Source organism: Halichoerus grypus, chromosome 6, assembly GCF_964656455.1.
Source record: "Halichoerus grypus chromosome 6, mHalGry1.hap1.1, whole genome shotgun sequence".
Classification (NCBI taxonomy): Eukaryota; Metazoa; Chordata; class Mammalia; order Carnivora; family Phocidae; genus Halichoerus; species Halichoerus grypus.
The window spans coordinates 163,096,038-163,110,948 of NC_135717.1; positions in this window are offsets into that span (position 1 = coordinate 163,096,038).

The following is a 14,911-nucleotide window of genomic DNA, read 5'->3' on the forward strand; positions in this document are numbered from 1 at the left end:
TCTCAGAAATATATTTTGGGTTATTGACACAACTGGAACATATAGTACTTGGAAAATTACTACAAATAATAGTCATTCAATAACTGGGCCATTCTTGTTGTTTAATATTAATTTTAAATTGCCAAGAGGGACCCATTAAAGCCACCTCAATTGAAATTTTGGAGTTATGATCTAATATCATCCCTCTAATAATAGTTTGCCCAGGGCACTTTATAAAAATATCACCTCCTCCTTCAAAGCAGGTATCCATGTGTGGTCTGTCCCCACCCAAGCTGGGAGTTCTCTTCAGTCAGATCAAAAAGGAATTCATGTCCCAAGCGGAGGACCAACAGTGGTGTGGCAATAGCCAGATGTTGGTCCAAGGTGATATGAAAGGGCAGGAGAATGATCTTTGAGTGGTTGGTACATCTCCCAGTGTCCAGAAGCTTCTGCTTTGTTGTTTATTCTAAACGATTCCAGAGTTGTACCCAGCCTAGATAAGGAAAGCACCCTGGATTTTGGTGAGTTCCTAATACTCTTGGTGTGCGCTCCAAGGGGTCCACCCCAGTCAGTTTCATCAAAGTTTTCACAATGGTTCTCTCCCTACATGGAATTCCTATATCAGCTCTCACTTTTCTCCAGGGTTTTACTTACTGCTTCACCCAGGTAGCCTCCACTGCCTCAAGCAAAGTTCTATTAAAGGGATCTGGAAATAGTTCAATGGAAACCATGAACATCACGGTCAATTTAGATTGCACTGTGGTCAGTAAACACACATCTCTCCTCACCTCCAAGACTTCCCATCCTACAAGGATCTGACAAAGGCACAGCTCTGTTTGCATAAAGTCCTCTTTTGTCAGTTACCTTGTGTTGAGGGGTGCAAAGAAACCAGTTGGAAATTCAGCACAGGCTGGAGGTCAGGGTACCTTTGGGAGGGGGTCAGGCTGTCACTTGAGTTGGGGCCAGGATTGAAGTAGGAGGGAGTTGGGGAGCCAACAAAGTACCATGACAGGCTCAAAACATACTTTAAGCTAGGACCAGGGGAGGACCTGTGTGTCAGAACATAGGAGCCTCCACGGAAGCTTGGGAAGGAAACATGACCTTCCCCTGTTCTCATGCATCTTTCAAATAATGGTGATGGAGTCACTCATTTCTTCACATCCCGAGGAGCCACAGCTGCCTCACGGCAATGCTGCCCAGTGGTAACATTGTGCCCTCTCTGGACTCAGATAGACCTGAGTCGGAACACTGGCTCTGGCTCTTATTACCGATGTGTCTTGGGCAAATGGTATAATCTTCTGAGCCTCGGTTTCTTCATATGTTAAAAAAAAAATGGGGGGGGGGCGCCTGGGTGGCTCAGTCGTTAAGCGTCTGCCTTCGGCTCAGGTCATGATTCCAGGGTCCTGGAATCGAGCCCCGCATCAGGCTCCCTGCTCTGGAGAGCCTGCTTCTCCCTCTCCCACTTCCCCTGCTTGTGTTCCCTCTCTCGCTGTGTCTCTCTCTGTCAAATAAATAAATAAAAATCTTTAAAAAAAAAAAAATGGGGGTAGTAATGCCTCCCTCAAAGGGTTGCTGTAAGGACGAAATGAAATCATGGATCAAGGCATAGTGCCTCACTTACAGAAACACTGGACTAACCAGGTCTTGGCAATAAGCACACTGCCTGGTACCTAAAGTCCTATTAAACGCTTTTTGGCCCCTCAGCCCATACCCCCATGGCCCCTCTCTCAGAACCCTGACCCACGCTGGGCCAATTGGGTTTTGTCCATCTCAAATGTATAACTCGTACAAGAAATTCTGGTTCTTCTCTGTCGGTGCCTGAACCAAGATGACAGGTAAGAGCTGAGGAGGTCATTCTGTGTCCTGGGTCCAGAGAAGCACTGAAAGCCTGTGGGAGGAGGGAAAGAAGAAAACAGAGAGGCAGAATGAGAAGCAGAGACGAGAAGCTATTGCCGGGGGAGTGCGAGTTGGGGAGAATTAAAGGAGGAGGAGAGAGGGAGCACATATTTGCTTTTCACAAGATGCGCTAGGATCCTCCCACTGAATCCCCTTTGTGCTTGAGTGACTTGCTGAGCCCAATCTAAGACATCCATTCCTTCCTGTCTCCCCTCAGCTCACTGATTCCTCTCCCATCCTTCTGGTTATGGGCATCCTGGTTCCTCCTTCTGCAGATGAAAACGTGAGATGTAGAGAGCTCCAGTGTCTTGTCAAAGGCACGTGTCTGGTAAGCATCCGAGTCAGGACTCAAACCTTCATCAGTCTGTCTCCCTGAGAAATGAGCATGGATCCAGGAGTCAGAAGACTGGATGGAGGAGTGGTGCTGCCACTCACCAGCCACCTGACCCAATCCGGTCAGCCGGTCGCTGAGCCTCCTGCCTGCCTGTTTTGCGAAATGGAAATCACGATGTGTCCTCCCCTGCCCTCTAGGGTTACAGATGCAATTCCATATGTGAATTCACTTTTAAACAACAAAGAACTGTACACATCCTAGCCATTATTCACTCATAGATCTTTCTATATCTTTGCCTGCCTAATTAGACTAGATTTGAGATAGGAGTCTTGTCTACTTGAATGCCCCCCCCCAAAGTACTTGGAAGCCTGCTGGCCCTTGGAAAATGTTAAATAACTCCAAGTTGAGAAATAACAAACATATTTATTTTCCTAATGCAGAAGATACAGATTTCATAAGGAAAATAAATATGTTAAGAAATTACTCAATGTCTTGGGACGCCTGGGTGGCTCAGTCGGTTAAGCGGCTGCCTTCGGCCCAGGTCATGATCCCAGGGTCCTGGGATCGAGTCCCACATCGGGCTCCTTGCTCAGCAGGGAGCCTGCTTCTCCCTCTCTCTCCCTCTGCTTGTGCTCTCTGTCAAATAAATAAAATCTTTAAAAAAAAAAAAAAAAGAGTAACATCTAAAAAAAAAAAAAAAAAAAAAAAAAAAAAAAAAAAAAAAAAGAAATTACTCAATGTCTTAACTCACGTTCCCAGCTGTTCTTTGGAAACACTGTGGATGGCATTTGGGGTGATTAACAAAGAAGAAATAATTTATGTGAGTGTCTGTGTGTTGTTTCTTAAAGTAGCTATTAAAAACACAACTGAATAGCATGTGTTTTTCCATTCTCTGGAAAGCAAGAAATATAGAGCTGTTTTTACTCAAACTTCTCCAAAGCAAATCACCTTTTGTGATGGAAAATGTTGCCCTAAGGAGAGAGCTTTTCAGAAAAATTCTGAGTAAAAGAGAACAGCACCAAATAGAAGCCCTGTTTACTGAGAACAAGAGCCTTGCTTAGCAGGTCTGAGTCCGTTCGCAGCCTGGTTCAATCAGCTGTCTCTCATCAGCAGGAGCGTTGAAGTCAGACAGACCTGGGTTCAAATCCAGCTGTGCTTGCTGCCCGGTATATCTCATCACCTCTCGAAGCCTTGGTGTCCTCGTCTGTAAAATGGGCATGAAGTACTTTCTTCACAGGCTTCTGGAACGATTAAATGAGGTTACATATTTAAAGTACCCACCATGTTGTAAACTCTGAATATTTCGCTATTTCTGTAGGGGTTCCCAAGGTGTATAATCCCAGTGAACAAAGAACACTGGCCTGCAAAGCACCTCCTAGGTATAACGACCACGCTCTTCCTAGTGGCGCTTACTAGAATATTCTAGTCCTCGAAACTGAGATTTTAGGTCTCTCATCCTAGTCTCTAACAGAACAGGGATTGGGTATAGAAAGGTAAATTCGTTTTCTCGTTTTTATTGTTCAAAACAACACTGGGGCTCCTGGATGGCTCAGTCGGTTAAGCGTCCAGACTCTTGGTTTCAGTTCAGATCATGATCTCCTCAAGGTTGTGGGATCAAGCCCCGCGTCGGGCTCTGTGCTCAGAGCAGAGTCTGCTTCAGATTCTTTCTCCCTCTCATTCACTCTCTCTCAAATAAACAAATAAAATCTTAAAAAAAAAAAAACAAAACATTGCCACATATAAAAGGAAGATGAGGAGGAAACCCACTAACCCACACGATACTGGCATTTGGGATGATTAACAAAGAAGAAATAATTTATGTGAGTGTCTGTGTGTTGTTTCTGAAAGTAGCTATTAAAAACACAACTGAATAGCATGTGTTTTTCCATTGTAACACATTTTCCACTGTAACACATGAGGCGGGAAAGGTGGGGAGAAGGAGGAAGGGGAAGTGGACTGAGAAAAAAGGGAAAAGAGAATCTCAACTTCATCTGTAATTTTTAAAATTTCATTCATATAAAAATATTTAAAACAAATAAGATAAAATGTTAACAGTAGTAATTCAAGGCGGTGGGTACACAGATGTTTGTTATAATATTTTTTGTACCTTTCTGTATTTTCCACTATCAAAATCACTTCCAGCTAGCCAAATTATCCATTATAACCATAATAAATTTCTAGTGTAGAGAGAACTTCACCAGCATCCTGGCTACCCTAACAATTGATGTCATTTATATCCTGGTGCTGTTTTTTCTTGTCTTGTCTTTACGCATGGGCATAGACATTTTACAGAGCACAGTATAGAACCCATTTCCACTTAGGGGTCTGCAAGGATGGCAAAGTAGCATGCTGCCCCAGGGGCGTGTTTCGTTGGGCAGTTTGCTTAACACACATAAAAGGGCACAAACCTTATTGTTCACATTACACCTGAGAACCTGACTGTTCTGGCGCGTGATTGTTCTATGGTCTCAAGGGCAGGCAGTCTCAAGGAGTTTTGATGTTGTTTTTACTAGCCTGGTCCTTAAATTTGTGAGTGCTGCATCATAACATACCGCCTTCCTGTTCGAGCTCATCATCACTCACTGACCCATCAATTCATTCCAGATGTCTGTCGTGCACCTCTGCGCCCCGGGCCCCCTGCTGGGCTCCAGGAAAATGAGTCGGGCCAGGTGGCCCCCCCTCCAATAACTCAGGGACAGGTGTGAAAGTCAGGCAGGTAGACACTGTCTGCACTGGGGCCTTCACATGCCCCTTTGGATTCTCACAACTTTGAGAGAAAGGGCACCTTGGCTCCTCCAGGGAGAGGAGACTTGATTCAGAGAGGCTGCATTCTAGGATCTGTCAGGGCAGAGACAGAATTCAAACTGCACTTCCTGATCATAAGTCCAGGGCCCTCGCCCCCAGGCCTCCAGCCAGAGCCCTTCTGTAGACCAGAGGAATCTCCCTAACGGAGAAGATACTGGGCACCAAGAGAGGCCAGTCGGGGAGATAGCTCGGGGGGACAGATAAGCTGGTTCTCTTTAGACTATACCCCATGGCCCACTTCCTTCCCTATGGCCTCATAGAGGGGTGTGCCTGGATAAATGAGGAGAGCGAAGAGTCTAATTAAGACATTCCCAGGCCCAGAGTGAGCTGAAAAGAGTGACAGCTGAGAAGAGTAATCGAGAGGAGGCCTTGACCTATTATTGATAAAAAGCTATAGAATGTATGAAATGTTCATAGACTCAAACTCAATAATAGGATATATATTGTGGTGGTGGTGGTGGTTCAACACTAGGCACCAGGCCTCATTTCAGCACTTACTACTGGATCCTTACATTCTCTTAGCAGGGACGCTTTTTACCCATTTTTTAGAGATGAGAAACCAAAACTCTGAGAGGGTATGTGACTTACCCAGGGTCACCCAGCGACTGACAGATGGAGCTGGGATACAGGCTGATAAGGCCCTGGCTGTCTGACTCAGAAGCCTATGATTTCTGAAACAAATAATGCAATATATGTTAAGAAAGAAAAGAAGAAGAAGAAGAATGTAGCAGGAGGGGAAGAACGAAGGGGGGGAAATCGGAGGGGGAGAAGAACCATGAGAGACGATGGACCCTGAAAAACAAACTGAGGGTTCTAGAGGGGAGGGGGTTGGGAGGATGGGTTAGCCTGGTGATGGGTATTGAGGAGGGCACGTTCTGCATGGAGCACTGGGTGTTATGCACAAACAATGAATCATGGAACACTATATCTAAAACTAATGATGTAATGTATGGGGATTAACATAACAATAAAAAAATTAAAAAAAAAAAAAAGAAGCCTATGATTTTCCCACCAACCATAAGCAGCTGCCTCTAACTTCTGGGAACCTAGCCTAAGAAGATAATCTCAAACTTGGAAAAAACTCTATTACGTATAAAAAAGTTCACCCCGGGGCTATGTAAACTTACAAAAATGGACACAACCTAAGTGTCTAACAGTTCATATTGTGCCTGGCCCACCCTGGGCCCTCGACAACCATCTTTCAGATGAACAAAAAGAAAATAGTTAAATCATGAGTTGCCAGTCTTGATGGAGTATTAAATGCCCTTTACTAAGTGCACTTAAGAAGAGTTTGTGATAGGGGCACCTGGGTGGCTCAATCGATTAAGCGTCCAACTCTTGGTTTCAGTTCAGGTCATGATGTCAGAGTTCTCGAGCCCCATGGCAAGCCCCACGTTCGGCTCCGTGCTTATCACCCCAGAGTCTGCTTGGAATTCTCTCTCTCCCTCTCCCTCTGCCCCTTCCCCTGCTCACGCACACTCTATAAATAAATAAATAAATAAATAAATAAATAAATAAATAAATAAATAAAATCTTAAAGAGTTTGTGACAATATCTTAAGTGCTTGTTATAGGAAAAATCAGGATACACAGTACTTGTATTCTAGGATCCCAATTATATTCAAACACATTTTGTGTAGACAAAAAGGATGCAGGAAAATATGACATAGGGCTTCAGTCTCTGTACTTGGCTTCTTAGTTTCAGACTAATGAAGATTTCATTTTTTTTTCTTCTTTCCCTATTTTCCAGAGTTTCAATTATAAGTATGGATCACTTTTATAATAAAGAAGAAACACTGTCTTATCTCAAAGAAAACCTGCCTTCCAGAATTCCCATCTCAGACAATGAGGACATGGAACTGGAGCCTGCTGGGAAAACTGGAACATTGGCCCCGCCAAATGGCCAGCCCAACAGGCAGGCCCCAGGGGAGCCCCAGCTTAGCAAAGTGGCCAGGCTGAGATGCAAACCTTCTTGTAACCACTGTGCCACATGGTCTTTGCAAGGTATGGCAGAGGACCCAGAGCCGCCGGGAGCACAGATCCTCTGAGGTTGCCATCATGGAGACCCCCAGCCCCAATAATCCCCAGATCCAGCACCCCAAGCCCGATCTCGCCAGCAGTCCTGAGTTTTTATCGTGTGTTTATGTATCCTGTGCACACACGATAACCTCATGGTTGTGGAATATTAGAATCAGAAGACATCTTAGAGATGACTTAGTTCAACCCTCTCTTTGATGAACGAAGATACTGACACCCAGGGAAGTAAAGGGACTTGCCCCAGGTCACACAGATGAGCCCAAGTCTGTGTTAGCTCTGCTAGAACTAGAACCTGAATGCCCCGGCTTCAAGCCCACTTTCTGTTTTTCCCTCTCTACACCAAATTCTCCCCAGTTCCATTTCATTCTCCCAAGGAGAAGCAGTAGTCCCACATGGCAGAGAAAGCAAGCTTTCTTTGTTCCATAAAGATTTCATTTCCAATATTCAAGGGATTGTTGCAAACGACAATAATATTAAGTTATTAAAGCAACCCCAAGTAAAATGAAAAAGCCACTTCTCAGAAACTGGCTCCAAAGTCATTTTTCAGAAATTAGAAAAAAAACAAAAACAAAACAAAACGAAGACTAGAAGAGGGCAGGAATAACACAATCGATCCAAACTAAACACATGTAAGGTTGAGGGCCCCGCCAAAGGGAGGCCGAAATAGCCAATTTCTTCGAATTACCCCCATTTTCCATCCCCTAATTTAAATGAAGACTGTCATTTTATTGGCTTGCCAGCCTTTAGGAAACTTGACCCTGTTCATTTATCCAGTTACCTCCCCATCCCCAGCTCTCCAGCCAGAGGAAAGCAGGTGGCCAGGCTAACTCACTTGCTCCCCCTGGGGCTCCTCCGTTTACATCTCTGCCAAGGAGCCGCTCATTTCTTTATTTGCTTACTTTTCGTTTTCTGACATCCTTAAAGTCCAACTTCTACCCCCCAACCCAAGGGCAGAAACTCCAGAGTCAGCCTGAACTTGGGTTTTAAACCCAGCAGGGCCATAAACTACCTGGATAGCCCTGAAATTTGAGCTCTCTGAGCCTCTGTTTCTCAGTCTATAAAATGGGGATAATTAAATTATACATGACTTTTGTGAGAAAGAAATAAAATTATGCATGTAAAATAACTAACACATAGTAAGCGCTCATTCAATAAATGCGAGTGTTCTCCCACATGACAGCTTGCGTGACACACATATCAATCACCCCTTTAGCTCGGGAAAACTTCCTGGTTAACACTCAAAGTACCACAAGAGATTCCAGGTTCTTTAAGGACACAAAGGGGAAATCGTTACCAAAAAATAAATGGAAAAGTAAAGTTTCCCCTTAAAAAGAAAGCAGAATTAGTAATCCTAAGAAATGCGAACAGAAATGCAGTTGGATAAGAGTCCAGCTAAAAGCACTGAGAAGTCCTGCAGAAAGAAATCGATATCCCTTGCTTAACTAAGCATGTTCTAAACTTACTTTTGACAAGTAATCCCTAATAATTCCCAAAGAGCCTGCATTTTCTTAACACACATTTGGAACTGGTGCTCATTATTTTAAGAGTATTAATAGCTATCACTGGTTAAGTTGACGCCTACGAGTAGAGTTGTCTCCACTCACACATACTCGAGAGCCGTTGTTGTCCGAATGAGGTGGTGGTCTCTAAGGAGTTGCCCACCATCCACAGGCAGTAAGGCAGCCTGTCCCCAAGTCTGCCCAACCCTGCAGCCCATGACCTTTCCCCAGAACCACATGCCCTCCCAATTTTTATCTAATTTCTACCCTTTTCTCCCCAAACTGAGTTGCAGCTAGTTCTTCTCTCTCCGCATATTCCACTGACTCAAACATTTTACCAAAACTCCACGATCAAGCTGATGTAGAAAGTTCTTTAGTGAGCAAATACACACTGTGAGCTCTCTAAGACACCGTCCAGACCGCATCTGCCTCTAGACCCTTCTTTCACAAAGCATCTCATAGGACACGCTTCTGGAAATGCTTCATTGGCATTTCCATCGGAAGTCACAGGGGAGGTGGAATTCTGGTTGTTTTAGCGGAGTGGAGTCTTGATTTTTCTTTACTGTGTGAGTGAAATCGAAGTCAGGGACCAGGTTCTTAAACAGTTCTGGTCACCAGTACTGTACATCCTTGAGCAAATCCTCAAAACTCCTCCTCTTGAGACTTCTGATGTGCCAGCTATGAAATAAACAGGGTATTCTAGATAGCTCATCTTTGGCATTCCCAACAAGCACTTAGGCAATGAGATAATCCAAGTTTATTTCATAGAAATTTAGGTTCTAAAGTCTAACTGCCTGGATTGGAATTCAGGCTCAACCCCTTACTGTGTGATCTTGGACAGGCTACTTAACCTCTCTGTTCCTCAGTTTCCTCATCTGTCAAACGGGGTTAAGATCATAGAACCTGATTTGAAGGATGAAACAATTAGAACAATGCCTGGCACAAGGAAGTGCTTGATTAATGTTATCATTATTAGCTTTAGCCTTGTTGCAAAGTGATGCCCAAGAGGTTACAAATCCCCAAATGCCCCGGTTCCTGGATGGAGCTGACCTTTTGCCCAAAAGTTTCATTCCCTCCTCCCCTTCTCTCCCCCCTCCTCCTCTCCATTCTTCCCCACCCCCAGCTCCCCACTCTGAGTCTGAATCCCTCCAAGAGGGATCTCAGAGGAGCCTAAATGGAAGCTGCTCTGCCTGAGGATGGAGAGGCCAACCTCCCACAGTTGGACCAGGCTCACAGCAACCAGTTGAGCCACACAAGGTCAGAGACAGCAGCAGGGTCACCAGAGAGATTGAACAGGTCACCAGCCCATTCATGGACACCTGGCTCCTGCCTGTCTACAAGCCTTGGGGTCTCAGGGCCCATTGCAAGGGCAGAGTCTTCCTGCTGGGCTTAGCCACCAGGACTCCACAGCACCTGGCTGCCCAGAGCTGCCCCCAGGAGGGGCTCACAGCAACAGGGGGGTTCCTTGCTGCCTCTGGACCAGGGAGGAGCCGGCAGAGGGAGGAGGGGCAAAGGTGGGGGGCAAGCAACAGTTAAACATGCTAGGATTTCTGCCATGAGCAGACTCTTCACAATTGATTAAGCGTAAGCACTGGGGAGAGAAACAGGTGAGCTCAAACACAGCCACACCCCTGTGCCACCTACGTGTCCCCGTGTCACCTGGCCCTTCTGTGCCTCTATTCACTGAGAGGATAAAATGAAATGATACATGGAAAACTCTTAGAAGAATGGTAAGCTGGCAATAAATCTTAACTTATTATCAACACTCATTTATTCCTCACAACAATCCTCTTAGATAAAATTACTATTTCCATCTTCCCAATGAGAAAACCAAGGTTCACAGAGCTCATAAGCTTTGGAGGCTGGGTTCAAATGCAGCTCTTCCCCCAAAGTCCGTGATGTTGCAATATCCCTCCCGCACTGGGGTGTCAGACTGTCCCTCCGTGCACATCCCTCTCCGGTGCACACACAAGCTGCGAAGTCTGCCAGTGCAGCCAGGATCTGCTATGCGTGGGGCACTGACCGCAGGGTCAGGGACACAGTGGGAAGGGACCGACATCATGTCTACCCTGGTGGAGCACAGGGTCTGTGACTGAAACGGAAACAGATCGAACCAACAGGAGCGAGGGAGTAGAATTCCAACGTGAGACGAACGCTCCAAAGCTGAGCCAGCCGAGGTGAATTTCTTGCCCCACGTGGCTACTGAAATTCAACTTGGAACTAATTAAGATGAAACAAAATGAAGAACTCAGTTCTTCAGTCACATGAGTCAAGTGCCCAACAACCAACACAGCCAGTGGCTACCATCCTGGTCAGGACAAATAGAGAGGCTTTTCATCCTCATGGGATCCTCTAACAGAGAGCATTGCGTGAGAGGAAAGGGACCAACGCTGGGAGCTCTGGGGGTTCAGACACAGAGAGGCTTCCCCGAGGAAGTGGAATCGGAGCTGGAACAGAAGGAAGAGGGGAAATCCACTGCTGAAGAAGGTGGGGGAAGGGCGGGAAAGCATGCTAGGTGAAAGGGACAGCATCTGTCCAAAACCTACGCTGGGGAGCGGGGGGTGGGGAACAATGAGACTAGAATGAAAAGAGAGGGAGTGCAATGGTTCAGAACAGAGTCTCCAAGGGGCTGGCTGCCTGGGTTTGAATGCCAGCCCCAGGTCTTCCTAGCTCGGTGCCGTGGGACAAGTTACTTGACTTCTCTGTGCCTTACTTTCCTCACCTGTAAAGCAAGAAAAATAATAGTGCCTCCTTCCCAAGGGTTGTCCTGAGGATTGAAAGAGCCGGGCATAGCACCGTGTGTGTGTGTGTGTGTGTGTGTGTGTGTGTGCCATTATTATTCCCAGCACAAGATGAGCTGGAAGAGGTAGGCAGGACCCAGGCTGTGCAGGCCTAGTGGGCCAAGGGAAGAACGTTGGTCTGTAACCTAAAAGTAAGGGGAAGCCTGAAAGGTTTTAAACAGTGAGGGCAGAAGGTAACTGTGGGCAGTGAAGAATCACAGCCCATCTGAATCTTAACACCAGCCAGGCATGGGAATGCAGGACGATATTGCCGGGCCTGGCAATTTTCCAAAAGAGGCTGGAAATCCAGATTTTTGTAGGTAAAATTTCCTAACTTTTTTAAAAGTAGGTCCCTTACTCCCAAATTTTTAAATGTCTTGAGGGGCAAACCAACCACCTGCTAGGACCTCTGGTCTACCCACAATCCGCAAGTCCCCAAACCTCAATAAGCCAAAGTCTCTAATGAAAGCCACATCACCTGGCAAGCCAGCTGGCTCCAGAAAGAAATCAGTGATTGCCTAGAACAAGAGTGGCACATCAAAAGAGTCGCCAAATGAAATCTGAACCATATTGCTACATGATGGGGCTAGAGGCCTTCAGGGCCTGGATAAAAGGGCCCAGCAATAAAAATGTGCACAAGCTGCACAGACTTTTTATTTTATTTTTTAAACTTTTGGTGGTTAAAAAAAAAGAAAGAAAATATATGAAAGCCAATATTCTCTTCTCGCTGAGGTTGTCCAATTAATATATGATCAGCCTCTGCATTGAGGTCATTCGCCCTTCCATTCAAAAAATATAGGGAGCAGGTGTTCATTTGGGAGGTCTGCAGTTCCTGTCATTTCCTGGTGCCTGGTTATAAAACCAAACCACTTAATCAGGACATGGCGTTGGGTGGGAGAAAGAGAGGAAAGACTGGTGGGATGAATAAAAATTCGAATGAAAGCCTTAGGCCTGAGCAAGAATCGGGTATTTTAGGTTCTCATTCTGGAGATCTTAACCCTCCTTAACCATTGCTTTTCAGTGGAAGTTTTTCCTCCAAAAATATTGAATATCTAATGTATACTAGGAAGTGGGATACACAGCCCTGGCCTTGTGCTCGGATACCTTCCAGTCAACCAGTTGGTGATTCCATTCTTCCAGATAAAGGGAGAGACCCAGCTAAGCACGTATACTAAATGGTAAAAACAAAGAGAATAAAGAAAAATTTGAATGTCTTTAGCTTCGAATTAAGTCCCTCCCTCCCCGTGCAATCCCTCAGTGAGGAAAGAAAGATGGGCATTAGGTTCCTCAGGGAACACTTCATGAACACCGGGAAAGTAGAAACTGTCTCTGAAGAAAGAAGCTTCTAGCACTTCCTCCAAGGGTCAAGCCAGGGAAACAACGTAGAAACACTGGGTTGCTATTTACGAAGGGTGGGAATTTTATAGGGTGAAGTATGCCTGTTTGGGCTGGCACTGAATCAAGCTGGAGATTGGAGCTGAGGCTGAGGGCTGCCAGCCTCCTTCCCATCTCCCCCTTTGCCACCACGAATCCTGTAGATGCCGGAAGGGCCGGTGATGGGCTGCCTTATAGGACCCGTATGTCCCAGTCCAGCTTTGAGAACAGAAGAGGAGAAAGGGTCCAGATATGAGGAGAGGGGCATCTAAATCAGATTAGGGCAGAGTGACTAACCTGTGGTCTATAGATCAAATTAAGGGGCTCCTTGAACTTGGACGAGAAAAAAAAACTTACCTTGATTTTCACTAACCTCTAACTGAAATGAAGCATGCCTTTCTATTTGCGTGTAGGCAACAAACCACAGCGGTATTAGCAGTACCCGTGCCCTTGCCCCAAATTGTAATCACAGATATTCTCATATCACATTTCATTTGCGGCAGAAACCTTGGAAGACATCTATGTGCATCATTCCATCAAAAGTTGCTGCAGGATCTTGTTATGCAATGCATTAATAAAGAAGCACGTATATATGACTATATCACTAATTCATTTTCTTCAATAGGTTCCAAGGCATAAAAAGATTAATAGCCCTCAACTAGAGGATGCAGGTGTGTCTTGTGAAGTCCCGGCTACTTTGAATTGAAAGGGCATGAATTTTAAGGGCAGGCAAAGGACGGGGGCGGGGAAAGGCATCTGGGGCTAGGGAATAGCATTCAGAAAAGCACATGCTGTTCAGACACTGTATCTGTTTGGCGGGGAGAGTTGCGGGATCAGGAGGTTGACAGTGTGACCAGAAGGCCCTTTGGCTTGGGCCTCAACATCACAGAGGGCCCCCAATTCAGGCTCCTGAACCTAATCATCCAATGAGATTGTATGACTATTGAACTTTTCATGCATGTGTTGAAAGTGTTAATTAACCAAAAACATCTAAAATATACCACAATTTTCCTAATCTTATTTTGACATGTCTTCATTTTTCTTCGAGGCACCTCTCTTAACCTCTGAGGGAATGAAGTTGGCCAAGAGGGAAGGATTTACTGGAGGTGGGTAAGAAGATGAGGTCAGCAAGGTGAGCAAGGGCCGGATCAAAGAGTTGGGATTTGAGCCTGAAAATTACGGATATTTTTTTTTTGAAGTTTCTGTTTATTTTTGTCTTGTTAATGTCATTCGAGTGACATAACCAGTATACTGCTCATTTGCTGACTTCCCTGCCAACGCCCATCCCCTTTCGCCTTGCAATGGTAGCTCAGATTTCTTTTGGAGAACCACCCCTCTATGACTCTTAGAGGTAGGGAGCAGTGCATGTGACCCAGAACAGGCCAATCAGGTCACAGAATCCCCCAAGCCACAGTGATTGATTTAGATGTAAGCCTATCACAATAATTTCATCCCTCTGACCTTATAGGGATTGTTTCAGGGATGGATACTTACCCAAGATGGTCCAATTGGAGTAAATCTTGGGATTTGTATAAGCACCACTGGTAAAAGAGTGTCTTTATTTGGCTGCATTTGGCCTAGGAAGGTTTAAGCCTAGAGTAGTTATCTTATTGCCATATAAAGCCTGAGAACGAAGCCAAAGGTGGAAGAGCAGAGTCGGAGATGGAGAGAGGTAGGATGCTGATGATAACACTGCACCTCTGGATAAAGCCAGGCCACATCCTTTCTGGACTTTTCAGTTCAATAAACTGATAGGCTCCTTTTTTGTTTGTTTGTTTGTTTTTTTCTTTGTTTTGGTCTTATGCCTGTGGAGTTGGGTTTTCTGGACACTGCAACCAAAAAGAGCCCGAACAGATCCAAGCAGATCTGATTTTAGAATGGGCATGCCATCGGCTGGGAGAGTAGTGATCAAGGTGACCCTGCCTTGGAGGCCAGAGGACGCAGAACTTCACAGTGGGAGACTACGACTCCACTTTCCCTGGGGAAGGCTGCACTAACAGGTAGCCCCACCTCCAGTGGCCTACAACAACAACTTACTTCTCACTCACATTGTTCGTTGGCTGCAGGCTGACTCTGGCTCTGTGGCTGCACTCCAGAGGTCTTCCCCATTCCAGGATCCAGGCCGGGGAGCAGCTCCTAATGTCGTTTCATGGCAGAAAGGGACAGAACAGTAACTGAACCACACAGGGGCTCTTAACACGGCTGCCC